The sequence below is a fragment of the Mustela nigripes genome, chromosome 15, assembly GCF_022355385.1.
Source record: "Mustela nigripes isolate SB6536 chromosome 15, MUSNIG.SB6536, whole genome shotgun sequence".
NCBI classification, from domain to species: Eukaryota; Metazoa; Chordata; class Mammalia; order Carnivora; family Mustelidae; genus Mustela; species Mustela nigripes.
Genome location: NC_081571.1, coordinates 38,665,427 through 38,679,643, shown reverse-complemented (window position 1 = coordinate 38,679,643; position 14,217 = coordinate 38,665,427). Strand labels below are relative to the sequence as shown.

At 39.6% G+C, this 14,217-nt stretch overlaps 1 long non-coding RNA gene across 1 annotated transcript in view; it reads right to left on the bottom strand.

Moving 5' to 3' along the window:
• Positions 1-289: 289 nt before the first annotated feature.
• The window catches only part of LOC132002496 (uncharacterized), a 68,644-nt gene continuing 54,716 nt past the window's right edge, over positions 290-14,217 (bottom strand). The window contains exon 3 of the long non-coding RNA XR_009399915.1: positions 290-326. This is a non-coding gene — a long non-coding RNA (uncharacterized LOC132002496). The remainder of the gene's footprint in view (positions 327-14,217) is intronic.

Below are 14,217 nucleotides of genomic sequence, written 5' to 3'. Positions count from 1 at the left end.
GAGTCTTGTTACTATGCTGATTAAATTTGAAACAGCCAATGACTATGTCCTCCTTCAGGCGGGCTTCACCAGAAAGTTTGTTGTTTACTTGCAGCGTATTTTGCTGGCAGTGAGCCAAGCGCCATCTTGTAATGGCGGGGACTTTCCCACTTTCCCGGCTGGAGGCAGTCCCCGACATTAATGTACTGTTGGATTTAATACATTAGTACTTTATTTAGAATGTTCACATAAAGTTTCAAAATTAGTTTGGAGGGTGGAAGGTTCAAACACTTGCCTCTGAGTTCACTTCCTGTCTCTCTTCTCTAGGGGATGTGGTCCATGTGCTCCTGCAAGGAATGGAACGGATAGCAGAAAGCATAGGATTAGCACAGCCCTTTAAGGAAGTAGGGCCCTGCTATAAACCAACGTTCATTTTCTTCAAACTCTTGGAAGCCACAGACTGGCATCACCTACAATAAAGTCTGATATCTATTGTTAGGTCAAAGCTCTTCCACCAAGCTCCAATTACCTACAGATTTGTCGATAGTCATTTCCTTGAAAGAGACTTGAGCTATCCTACAACTTTTTCTCATTTCTTGGGGTAGTTTTATTATTGTTGCTTCTTTGAGATAGGTTCAACACCATCATTTACATATATTTTGTTGGGCATTAGGAATCAAAACTCATTCAGCAGAAGCCAGAATAACTGGTAGAAAGAGGATTAGACCATTCATATGCAGAGCACAACCACACAGGGTAACCTGAGAAGAGTATTACCAGACGCAACCATCTGGTGTCCCCAAACCACAAGCCTAGTGCCAAGAATGCATAATGCAACTTACCCCGCAAATTTTTGCAGCCTCAGAGTCTAGAATAGTGTTCAGGGCATGGGGAAAATCCTCTAGTAACCATGGGGAAAGAAAAGTTTCTGCTATAAGCAGAGCACTTTTGTCATCTATCACCTCTCTTCTTTCTCACTGCCAAATCCATATATTGAAATTCTAATGTCTAGTCCAGTGTGTTAGTATTAGGATGTGGGGGCCTCTGCAAGTTGCTTAAGTCATGATGGCCAAGCCCTCGTGAATGGAATTAATGCTTTTACAAAAGGGACCTCGCAGAGCTCCATCTCTCTTACCATTTGAGGACTAAGATAGATTCAGACATTTTTTTTTTTTTATTAATCAGTGCCATCCATGACAGCATTGAATGTAATATGCATGTTTTAGGACAGACCCCAAAAACAAACAGAAATGATTATTTTTTAATAGTATACCAACTTGAATTATAGAAGATATTATTCCCTCCTTGTAGATAATATAAAGTTGACTATAATCTAGGTCCATTTCTATATGCACAGTGGATATGGAAAAGGCTAAACTAATTTTGGGTTTAACAACATTATCTTTCAGTCTTACTGTAGGTGGGGGTTGTTGAAAACATTTCTCATATTCCTAGGCTGTTAGGACCTGCCTAAACAAGTTGTCCTGACCCTGAAGTTAATGTCACTCCACTTGATGTGGTATTCACAATGTCTGGCATGTTCTAAGTATTCAAAAAATATTTGTGGACTAAATAAAGGGGCATTCGTCATCAAAATATGCAGGAAAATGTTTGAAAATATGAAGAAAGTGGCCAATATTTTCTTTTCTTTTTTTTTTTTTAAAGATTTTATTTATTTATTTGAGAGAGACACGGTGAGAGAGAACATGAGAGGTGAGAAGGTCAGAGGGAGAAGCAGACTCCCCATGGAGCTGGGAGCCTGATGCAGGACTCAATCCCGGGACTCCAGGACCGTGACCTGAGCTGAAGGCAGTTGCTCAACCAACTGAGCCACCCAGGCACCCCAATATTTTCTATCCATTTGTAGAATGCTATAATCTTTGACATGAAGGACTGAAGGAAAAAAAAACACCTCTTCTATGAAGCTTCTTAAATAAAATATGGCCAAGAGACCCTGGTAGGAACAGCCCCCAAAGTTATGCATTCAAGGTTTATGTTGGCACATCCCCTTCCCCTCCTATCTTCTTACTAACCAAGACAGGGACAGGAGTGGGTGGGGGTGGGGTGGAAATTCAAAATAGGCTTCAGGGAAGACTAATAAAAATGGTGAGCTGATTAGATATGATTGAAGGGAAAGCTGAGGGAATCAGGTCTCAGGTGAAAAAGGAGAATGAGGAAAACCTAACGTTTTTCTTCAAGGATATGAAACGTTATAATGAGGAAGGTGCTGACCAGCTGTTTTTTACTGCTGTAGAGGACAGAACTAATATAAAGAGGGATACTTTATAGAGAAGTAATAGAACGGCATAGTGAGGCTCCATTACCAAAGCAGGTGGGGGAGGGTAAGGATAAACAGTAATTCCTAAGTGTTGCTAATGGACCAACATCCTTAGCATCACCTAAAAGGGGTGATAACCGTCCCCTGTTAGGGGATGGTTAAATTCTGGTAATTGATACCACGGAATATTAGGCTTCCATCAAAAAGAGTAATTTATTTTGGTAAGGTTTTATTTATTTCAGAGAGCGAGCGCAAGAGAGATCATAGAGGGAGAGGGAGAAGCAGGCTGCCTGCTGAGCAGGGAGCTCCATGTGGAATCGATTCCAGGACCCTGGGATTGTGACCTGAGCTGAAGGCAGATGCTTAACCAACTGAGTCAGCCAGGTGTCCCAAGAATGAAATTTTTTAAAACCACTGGCTTGGAGGAATTTCCATAATGCACTGTTAAGTGATAAAAGATGAAGGGAAGGGGCGCCTGGGGGGCTCAGTGGATTAAGTCTCTGCCTTTGGCTCAGGTCATGATCTCAGGGTCCTGGGATCGAGCCCCATATCAGGCTCTCTGCTCAGCAGGGAGCCTGCTTCCCCCTCTCTCTCTGCCTGCCTCTCTGCCTACTTGTGATCTCTCTCCCTGTGTTAAACAAATAAAATCTTAAAAAAAAAAAAAAGATGAAGGGAAGAATTTATGTTTTTTATTGAAAACAATGACAACTCTCCCACATATGTGTACGTATTTGTGTATGATTATACTAGACTGTGTAAGTGTGGAAGCAAGCCAAAATATGTTAAAAAAAAAAAAGAAATAAAACTAACATGTTTACTATGGTCTTACTTATATAAAATTATACAAATTTGTGTATTTATATGTAGGAAGATAATTAAAAGTTTGCTAACAGTAGTTCTCTTTTGGTTGTAAGATTTAAGGGGATTATTGATTTATTCCTTATTCTTTTACATATTGATTGATTTCTTCATATAATGAACATGCAAAATATAACTTTACTGTAACAACAAAGAAAACACAGGAGGAGAAGTATACAAATGAATGGAATCCACTAGTTGTCATCTTTTAGGAAGTTGGAAGTGGAGGGAATCTGTGTTGGAAAGTAGCAACAGCCAGATATCACTTCTCCAGAGAAGCACTGACCAGGCTGGAGAGGAAGGATGAAGCCAGGAGGAAACCTAGCGGAGGAGGGAGTGACAAGACAGTGGGGAGCTAGGTAATGGGAGGCAGCAGGGCTCTTGGTGTGTGGAACTGAACACACTCTGAGGAGTCCTCCTGTTTCAGGACCACCGAAACTGCTCCATAAACTTTGTTGGTTCTGGGGAAGCTATGAGTTAGGGTGTTTCAGGAAGCTTCCCTGCTGATCTCTGGCACTAATGTTATCTGTCCTCTCTGACTTCCAGAATTCCTATTCTTGCCACCTCCCTGAACACTCTCTGTGTGGCATTACTACTTGTGCTTCTGAACAACTGAGGCTCGGGGAAAGAAAAGTAGGAGAGCTGATCCCTGACTCTCAAAGTCCCCTCCCCTTGTCCAGCCATGGGGCCCCTGTGCGATGAAACTGATTTGCCTTCTAATTCTCTGTCAAAACACCCTGTAACGGGCTTCTTTAAAAGTACTTACCAGGGTTTCTAATTTCCTATTTGTTATTGTTACAGTGCCTGTAATTATCTTTAGAGTTCTTTAATGTTACAATATGATACGATAAAATGTAAAACTCGGGTTAAAGGGATACCCAGGGATTGATGTAGAAAGCAAGGTCAAGAGGTGGTCAGCTAAGTGTGCTAATTAGGTACAGTGGAGAGGTCAGATAACATTCTATTAGGAAGGATTGGACTCCAGAGGTAGCTAGCACAGGCCCTCATGTTATCCACGTGTCCACCAACAACAGATTGTTTTAACTAGCATATTTGCTGTCAGAAACAGGTCTTGATTTACATAAAATGTAACCTGTTGCTTAACTTGGGGAATAGAAATGAGCTGTTCGTTGTGAAATTAAGGCATTTAATATACACTGAATGTTTAATAAAAAGCATGAATAGGGTATAAGAATCCAGCAAGCTTTTGACTGTACCCTTAGGGTTTGCACTTAAAAAGTTCTGGTTGTAGCCTGTATTCTGTCAGGGTGTTGGGGTGACTATCCTGCCTCTGGAAATTTGCCATTGAACTAGAAGGAGCTTTTCATGCAAAGTTAATGGTTAAAGCATCTGAAAGGAAAGAGAGTAGAGGCCTTATCCAGCCTATAGAAGCCCTACGAATTGTTCTTCTTTGATACTTGCTTTGCTAATAGCTTTAGTTAATAAACAGTTATTGGTGGGGCACCTGGGTGGCTCAGAATGTTATGTGTCCGGCTCTTGGTTTCGGCTCAAGTCATGATCTTGGGGTGGTGAGATCAAGCCCCATGTCAGGTTCTGCACTCAGTGTGGCGTCTGCTTGAGATTCTCTCTCCTTCTGCCCCTCCTCTGCTCATTCTCTCTGTCTCTCTCTCTCTCTCAAGAAATAAGAAAATAAAAATAGACATCTATTGGTCTGAAACTTTCTTTTAGCATAAACTGTTGTAAGGAAATAGCCTACTTACCCACTTCAAACTTCTTTGGTGGCTACCACAACCTATAAAAAACCCCAAGGATTGTGCATATGACCAACAGGTCCGTTTGCAACAGTTGGTATTCTTGTTTATTGTCTCCCTCCTTCCTTAGACTGTAAATTCCTCATCTGGTTTATATACTAGCACCTAGCAGAGACTTCTGTAGTACATGTGTGGAAATAATGTGGCGCACGCTATAAATCAACTGGTGGACCTTTCCAGCTTCTTTTCTACTCTTTTCCAACCTTCCTGCTGAAAGTAATCGAATGGAAGCTTCCCTGCATACAACCCAAAGCTTCAGTGGTTCCGACAGGAAGAACGACTCTCTGCAGGCTGAGAATGCTAACCTTGGGTACTTGGGAAACATGTATTGTGCCACGTGTTTACCCAAACTTCTTTTCAGGAGTGATGGTGGCAGACTGGGTAGATGGAACATCTGGAAATGGAGTAATGCAGTGACGAAGACAAGTATAGAGTCAAAGACCCTACTGGTCCTCCGTTCATTGGTATGACTGTGGGTAAGCAGATGCCTCAGTTTCCTCATAAAAACTTTCAATGACTTCTAGGTCTGGTGGGAAGATTAAAGGAGATACTATATGTAAACTACTAAGAGCCTGCCAGACCTGAGGTCAGACCTAGGGGATCATTAGCATTTCTTATGACTATCATTATTTACACCAGGTCACACAGATTTGGGAATAAAGAGTTCTGGGCCAGGTGCTCCTTTCTCTAAATAAGTGTTTTTTAAACTGGAAAGAGCATTGAATTATCTGCAGTGCCTATTTAATATTTGGATTTTCAGCCCCTGCCCCTGGAGACTGATTTACAAAATCTGTGATCTGAAGACAGAGATTGGCCTCAGGTGATCCTTCTGAGAAGCCAAGACGGGGAAACACTGCTTTAAATTAGTAAAAAGATGAATTTCTAAGCACCTGCAATCATCTGGTTAAAAGTTGGCTTCTGATTAAGAAACCTGCCTAAGGCAGTGTTTGGTGCCTCAGGGTACCTTTTGGTAGTGAGAGCTAATTTTCTTTCTTAAAGCAGTAAGAGTATGGACTTTAGTCTCCAAAAACACTCGAGTCTGATTCTGTTATGAATACTCTGTTAGAGTATGACCTCCATCTTCTCATCTTCCATTGCTTTATCTGTAAAATGTAAACAGTGACACTTCCTTTCCTTCTGGGATTCTTATAGGATTAAATGAGATCTATAAAGCACAGTTCCTACACAGAGTAAAGACTCCATAATTATAAATCATAATTAGGATCAGTCAGGGATGCCTGGCTAGTTCAGTCAGAAGAGCAGGTGACTCCTGATCTTAGGGTCATGAGTTTGAGCCCCACGTTGGATGTGGAGATTACTAAAATAAAATAACTAGGATTAGTCATAATCAGACTTCTCCTTCCAGAATGGAGGAGTAGCTCCTACTGAGCCTCACCTTCCTGCTGATAACTGTAAGTTCTGAACAAAACAGAAAAACCAATAGCTTAAGGGCACCAGCGAGTGAACAAAAGCTGGCAGATTCTCTAGAGGAGTTGACACTTTAAAAAAGGGCACTTGGGGCGCCTGGGTGGCTCAGTGGGTTAAGCCTCTGCCTTCGGCTCAGGTCATGATCTCAGGGTCCTGGGATCGAGCCCCGCATCGGGCTCCCTGCTCAGCGGGGGAGCCTGCTTCTCCCTCTCTCTCTGCCTGCCTCTCTGCCTGCTTGTGATCTCTCTCTCCATCAAATAAATAAATAAAATCTTTTAAAAAAATAAAAAAGGGCACTTAATGGAAAAATTACCCATTTTTCAATAGTATTTAATTTGGGGGCAAGCCAAAGTTGGCACCAACATGTCAGTAAAATTCTGAAAGAAAATTCTCAATTTTTTTTGTCTTACAGAACCAGAGGACAGTATTGGGGACAACCAGAGCTATTGGCAAGTGAAGGGGAAATCCCAAAGAATTCAAGACAGAGAGCAAGTTCTATTATAAACTCTGCCTAAACCTCTGGCTGTCAAACCACGCATGCGTTTGGGAGACTCCAGCTAAGGATTAAAGAACCGATATAACCTATAAGGTGTTCCCCAGGAGGCAGTGTTTTCAGTTTGAGTGCAATCAAATAATTGTTTGATAAAAAAGAAAATCTACATTCTTTACAGGAACATGAAAGAATTCAGTGTCTAAAACATAATATTGAGGATACAATCTCAAATAACTTAAAATTCAAAGAATCAGGAAAATAGGACCCATTCTCAAAAGAAAAGACAAACTCTGAGGTGAGCAAGATGTTAGAATTAGAAAAGATTTTAAAGCAACTATTCAGTCATGCTTAAGAACATAAAGAATAATACATTTGTAGTGAATGAAAATACAGGAAATCTCAGCTGACATAATGAAGAATCATATGTGTATTCTAGAATTGAAGAATGCAGTATCTGCAATTTAAAAAGTTACTGAATTAATAGTGGAATATAGGTAATAGAGGAGAGTTGGTGAATTTGAAGATAGATTAATAAAAATTATGTAATCTGAATGATAGAAAAGATGAAAAAACTGAATGGAGCCTCAGGGACATATGGAATGATATAAAAATGTCTAACATATAAAATTGGAGTCTTGAAAGCAGAGGAGAGAATGGAATAGCTCTTAATTCTCGTCCTCATGCGATGAACGGAGATGGGTAAAGATAAGAGGAAGCATGGAGAAATTTACCAGAATTTGCCCTGTGTGAAGTAATGTCTTCAGATGTCTTACTCTATTGTCTGCTAAAACCCTTTAAACTTTCGAAGTACAAAAGCATTTCCTATTTGAAGGTTGATTTTTTTTAAAGTTCTCTTTCTCTCTCTTCTTTCCTCCCTTCCTCCCTCTCTCCCTTCTCTTCTGTTCTCTCTCTCCCTGTCAGCAAGTGTCTGAGTCTCTACTATATTTTCTGAAGAACAGAAGCTTTATCGAGTTCCTATGGCTAGCCTTCCACTAAAGAATACCTGGAAGGCTCTTTGATTGTAGAAGCTCAATACTGCTTGAGTTGAATCGGAGTAAGCTTCCACCATGTTTCTCTTGCTAGACCTAGTTGAGATGTGAAAAGTTGAAGGCAAAGGACCACTACTGGAGAGTTCCTCAGAACTGCCCTGGAGCCTGGTATTCATGGCATCATGGATGTTGATGCTGTAGATGCTGGTTTGGTTTTGTATAGCATGGTTGGGAGGCCTGCAGTTGTCATAGCATCCATCCATCATCTTTGGTTTATTGTTGCCACAAGTTTTCTTTCCTGTTTTCCTTAGTCTCTAGCAAAACACCTCTTAAACTTCTTCTCTACTGGGCAACTGGAGTCTTTTCTTTTTTTTAACCATGCAACATTATATTTTATTATGTCTGGGTTTTTAAAATTATTTCCTCAATCTTTCCATACATTGGGAAAAAGCAGTGTACTGTTTAATATATTGGAACTTGCAATATTGATCATTGTCTAGAGAAGGGAAAATTATCTCTAAAACATGATTAACCAGGAAGTCGGCTCACTCATCTGCCAACCTTCAAGAACATGGAGATGAGCATGATGGACAGACAGTTCCCCATCTGAACCTTCACTCATTGCCATTTGATAACCTTTCTTCAGGCCCATAGCAGCAGCACATTTTGTGCCAACAATGATTAAATGCCAAGAAGACTTTCATCATCACCTTCTGCTACAGAAATCTGGGATATGTTTCTTGGGTATCACAAAAAAATGTGTTGGTGCCTGAGGGGAAATGTTATGGAAAGCAAGGCACTGGTTGCCCTCAAAAAATGATTTTGGCTGGGATTTCCTCACAAATGATCTTGCTGAAGATTGTGTGGCTACCAGGCCAGGTGACCTGAGACTTGATGATCACAGCCTTGGCCTCCCTTCTGTGCAACCACCTGGGGACTGGAGTGTTTTCTTTCTGATCAATGTAACTCCAATTTAAAATTTTAGTTATTCATGGAGTCTGCCCAACAAAATCTAAGCTTCTAATTTTTTTTAAAGTTCAAATGTAATTGGCATACAGTGTTATATTAGTTTCAGATGTACAATATAATAATTCAACAGTTCTAGACATTTATCAGTACTCATCAAGATAAGGGTAATTTTAGTCCCCTTTATCTAGTTCATCCATCCCCCCCACTCACTATCCCTCTGGCATCCACCAGTTTGTTCTCTATACTTCAGTGTCTTTTTTTTTTTTCCTTTGTTCATTTGTTTTCTTTCTTAACTTTCATATATGAGTGAAATCCTATGGTATTTATCTTTCTCTATGACTTATTTTACTTAGCATTATGCTCTTTAGGTCCATCCATGTTGTTGTAAATGACATGATTTCATTCTTTTTTATGGCTGAATTATATCTATATATCATCTATATCCATAAACCTATATCCATATGTCTCCACACATACTGTCTCTTCTTTATCCATTCGTCTATTGATGGACACTTGGAATGCTTCCATATCTTGGCTATTATAAATGATTCTGCCATAAACATATGACTGCATATATCTTTCAAGTCAGTGTTTTTTTCTTTGGGTAAATACCCAGTAGTTGAATTACTGGATAGCATGGTAATTCTATTTTTAATTTTTTAAGGAACCTCCATACTGTTTTCCACAAAGGCTGTACCAGTTTGCATTCCCACCAACAGTGCCCAAGAGTTCCCTTTTCTCCACATCTTTGCCAACATTTGCTACTTCTTGTCTTTTTGATAGTAATCATTCTTATTTGTTTGCAGTGATATTTCATTGTGGTTTTGATTTGCATTTCCCTGATGATTAGTGACACTGAACATGTTTTTTATGCATCTGTTAGCCGTCTGTATGTATTCTTTGGAAAAATGTCTTTTCAGGTCTTCTGCTCATTTAAAAATAAGATTATTCAGGGTTTTTTTGTGTGTGTGTTGAGTTATATAAGTTCTTCATATATCTTGGATGTTAACCCCTTATTAGATATATCATTTGCAAGTATCTTTTCCCATTCAGTAGGTTGCCTTTTTGTTTTGTAGATGTGTTCCTTTGTTGTATGAACGCTTTGGCTTTGGTGTAGTCCTAATAGTTTAATTTTGCTTTTGTTTCCCTTGCCAGAGGAGACCGATCTAGAAAAATGTTTTTATGCCCTGTGTCAAAGAATATACTGCTTGTGTCTTCTTATAGGAACTTTATGGCTTCAGGTCTCACATTTAGGCCTTTAAATCCATTCTGACTTTACTTTTGTGTATGGTGTAAGAAAGTGGTCCAGTTTCATTGTTTTGCATGCAGTTGTCCAGTTTCCAACATCATTTGTTGAAGAATATCCCCATTGGATACTCCTGCCTTCTGTCATAGATTAATTGGCCCCGAAAGTGTGCGTTTATTTCTGCACTCTATTCTCTTCCATGGATCTTTGTGTCCATTTGTGTAGCAAAACCATATTGTTTTGATTACAATAACTATAGTATATCTTAAAATCTGGGATTACAGTACCTCTTGCTCTGTTCTTTTTTCTCAAGATTTTTTTTATCTATTTGGGGTCTGTTGTAGTTCCATACAAATTTTAGGATTAGTTTTTCTATTTCTATGAAAAATGTTGTTGGTATTTTATTAGGGATTGTATTAAATCTGTAAATTACTTTAGGTAGGATGGACATTTTAACAGTATCAGCTTTTCCAATCCATGAACATGGAATATCATTCAATTTTTCTCATCAGTATTTTATAGTTTTCAGAGTACAGGTCTTTCACGTTCTTGGTTAAGTTTGTCTCTAGGTATTTTATTCTTTTTGGTGCAATTGTAAGCAAGATTTTTTTCTTAATTTCCCTCTTGCTACTTTGTTATTAGTATATAGAAATGCAACATATTTCTGTACATTAAATTTGTACCCTAACTTTACTGAATTCATTTCATTTATCAGTTCTACTGGTTTTTTGGTGCAGTTTTTAGAATTTTCTATATATAGTATCATGAGATGTGCAAATAGTAACAATTATTTCATGTCAATTTGGATGCCTTTTATTTCTTTTTCTTATCTGGTTGCTGTCACTAGGACTGTCAGTACTATCTTAAATAAAAATGACAAGAGTGGGTATCTTGTTCATGACCTTGGAGAAAAAGCTCTCATTTTTTTTTTTTTTTAAGATTTTATTTATTTGTTTAGAGAGCACAAGCAGGAAGAGGGGCAGAGGGAGAGAGAGAGAGAGAATCTCAAGCAGATTCTGTGCTGAGTGTGGAGCCTGACCCAGGGCTCAATCTCATGACCCTGAAATCATGACCTGAGCTTAAATCAATAGTGGTACACTTAACTGACTGAGCCACACGGGAGCCTCTGGGACTGGACTTTTGTTTTTTAGGATATATTTTTTTTATGGCTGAGTAGCATTCCTGTGTGTGTGTGTGTGTGTGTGTGTGTGTGTACTGCCTCTTCTTTATCCATTCATCTGTTGATGGGCTCTTCCCATAGTTTGGTTATTGCAAACATTGCTGCTATATACATTGTGGTGCAGGTGCCCCTTCAGTTTTACATTTATATCTTTGGGGTAAATACCCAGTAGTGCAATTGAAAGGTTATAGGGTAGCTCTATTTTTAATTTTTTGAGGAACCTCCATACTGTTTTCCAGAGTGGCTGCACCAACTTTCCCCTTTCTCCACATTCATGCCAACATTTGTCATTTCCTGACTTGTTAATTTTAGCCCTTTTTATTACCTAGTCTTCCAGATCATTGATTTGTTCTTCTGCCTCCTCTAATATGCTGTTGATACCCTCTAGTGGATTTTTAAATTTCAATTATTGAGTTCTTCATCCCTTTTTTATATTTTCAGTCTCTTTGTTAAAAGTCTCACTGATGACCTCCATTGTTTTCTCAAGTCCAGTGAGTATCTTTTTGACTATCATTTCGAATTCTCTATCAGGCATATTGCTTATCTCCACTTCATTTAGTTCTTTTGCTATTATTTTGTCCTGTTCTTTCATTTGGGACCTATTTCTCTGTCTCCTCATTTTTTTTTTTTTTTTAAAGATTTATTTATTTATTTGACAGAGAGAGATCACAAGTAGGCAGAGAGAGAGAGAGAGAGGAGGAAGCAGGCTCCCTGCTGAGCAGAAGAGCCCGATGTGGGACTCGATCCCAGGACCCCGAGATCATGACCTGAGCCGAAGGCAGCGGCTTAACCCACTGAGCCACCCAGGCACCCCTCTGTCTCCTCATTTTAATCTTTTTTCCTTCATTAGGAAATTCAGCTCCATCTCCTTATCTTGAAGTAGTGGCCTTGTATAGAAGAGTCCTATAGTGCTCTGTAGCACAGTACCCCCTGTTCACCAGAACCAGGTGCTTAAGGGGTATGTCTGTGTGGGTTGCATGAATCTACTGTTGTGACTGAGTTATGCTTGCTTGTATTCCAGTCAACAGCAATGTCCCACTTCTCCAGTTGTTGGCAGAATTTGGTTCCTGTGCCGTTAATGGGTCAGTCTGGAGCTGCCCCATTTACAGTTGGGCCGTGTCAGTGGTCAGAGAGATCCCTGCCCTCAACCCATTTGCTGAGGCTGCAGTAGCACCAACCAGCAGGATGCTTGCCATGCCTTGTCCTCTGAGAGGGTTTTGTTGGTGGGCAAGGCCAGCAGACAGACCAGATGCCAGTCTCTAATCCATCTGTTGGGGCTTCAGTGACCCCAAACTAAAGGGTTCTCTCCCTGTGCTGCCCACTGAGAGGTTTTGTTTTTGGGTGGGCTAACAGTCAGATCACATGTCTGCCTCCTCTGTGTGCTGGAGCTGCAGCCAAACTGATGCATGTGGTTCTCTTCCCTTCACTCCAAAGCAGGAGTCAATCTGGAGTGGCACTGGTCCCTGCAGGGGCTGGTTGTGGGGTGTGTTGGGGCAAGAGCAGTTTTGGAGAGATACCTGTTACGTCAGGTGGGTTAATGTGGCAGATCTGCGAAGAATGTGGGGACTGGGTATGATGTGTTATCAAGATAGTTGGAAAGTATTCTCACAAGTGTTTGCCTATCTATGATGGCATGGGTAGGGGGGAATGCAGCACATGCCAGCTCCTTTGTTCTTGAAGAAATCTAAAGATCTGTGTCCCTCCAGCATATGTAATAAAGTTAGTAAATGAATCTACATACATACCCCAGGCACTTTTTAAACTGCTGTTTCTATGCTGTATCTCCGCTTAGGATCCTCCTACTCTGCCATCTTTTCCAAGAACTTAAGCTTCTTATTTTGAGATCTAGGGTCCTTGTGACTTCCAGGCTTATTTTAAGCTCATCAACTAATTTATACCTTGTGTCCCCTGTTGCTTCATATCTCCATGTTTTCTCCTCCCCTTCCTTTTACTTGCTTGATGGAGACCTCTCTAGCAATAAACCAAAACCAAAACCAAAACCAAAACAAAAAACATATTCAAACATGACCTTGTCTGAGAATTATCCCAGATCATCTTAGAGAAAATTAATAATTTCTTCATTTATACTCTCATACTAAGTCAAATCTGAGGCACACTACTTGCCCCCTATGCCTTTATCATTGCTGGTGTCTTGTGATCGCTGGTGGGCAAGCAGCAGTCATTGCATGCTTGTTGTTTCACGCATGTACATGGAGTTAGTTATTGCTTGTGGAATTATGACTGAACAACTGCAAAACCCTCATTGTCAACAAACCATTTTAGGATGGCTTTCAAAGAAGGATCATGAGTCTTAATTGTTTGAAATCTTTTGTCGATAACTTCTCTTTAAGGTCTAGAAAGGGTCATCATCAAAACTTGCAGATACTTGCAGAAAGACTATTAGCTTGAAAGAAAATCCAATACTGTGTTGAAGGACACAGACAATCTGTCCTAGAAAATCTGACTCAAATAGTGGTATTAAAAAGATAAACTTTGAACTGGAAGAGATTGAGGAACACCTTAATTTACTTCACTTATAGTTTCCTTTAAATATATATGCAGTATGATAGAGCTCTACATCTAAACAAGTTTTAAAAGTCCTTTCAGTAAGCATAAAATAAAGATTCTAAATGATAAGAAAGTATTGTGTCATAATTTGAGTGGTAGTAGTTTTCCTTAATGGTACATAAAATAATGGTACGTTTTATAATCCATTGTATCTTAGATTTGAAATATATAGTGTTTCTGTATATTCTATTACTGCACCTTTCCTTCAGTACTTCATTTATTTGTTTGGTATCTATTGAAATCTATTAGGTGTAAGCTTCTTGAAAGCCAAGTGATGTGTGTGTGTGTGTGTAAAATCTTCCTGCATGTAGTGACATCTCTGGTGTATAGATTTTTTATAACTATTTCTTAAACAAAATTTGTAAAGAAGATCAAGTGTTGAAAAAGTCACCATCAAAAAGATCAAATGGGGGGAGGAGTCAAGATGGCGGAGAAGTAGCAAGCTGAGACTGCTTCA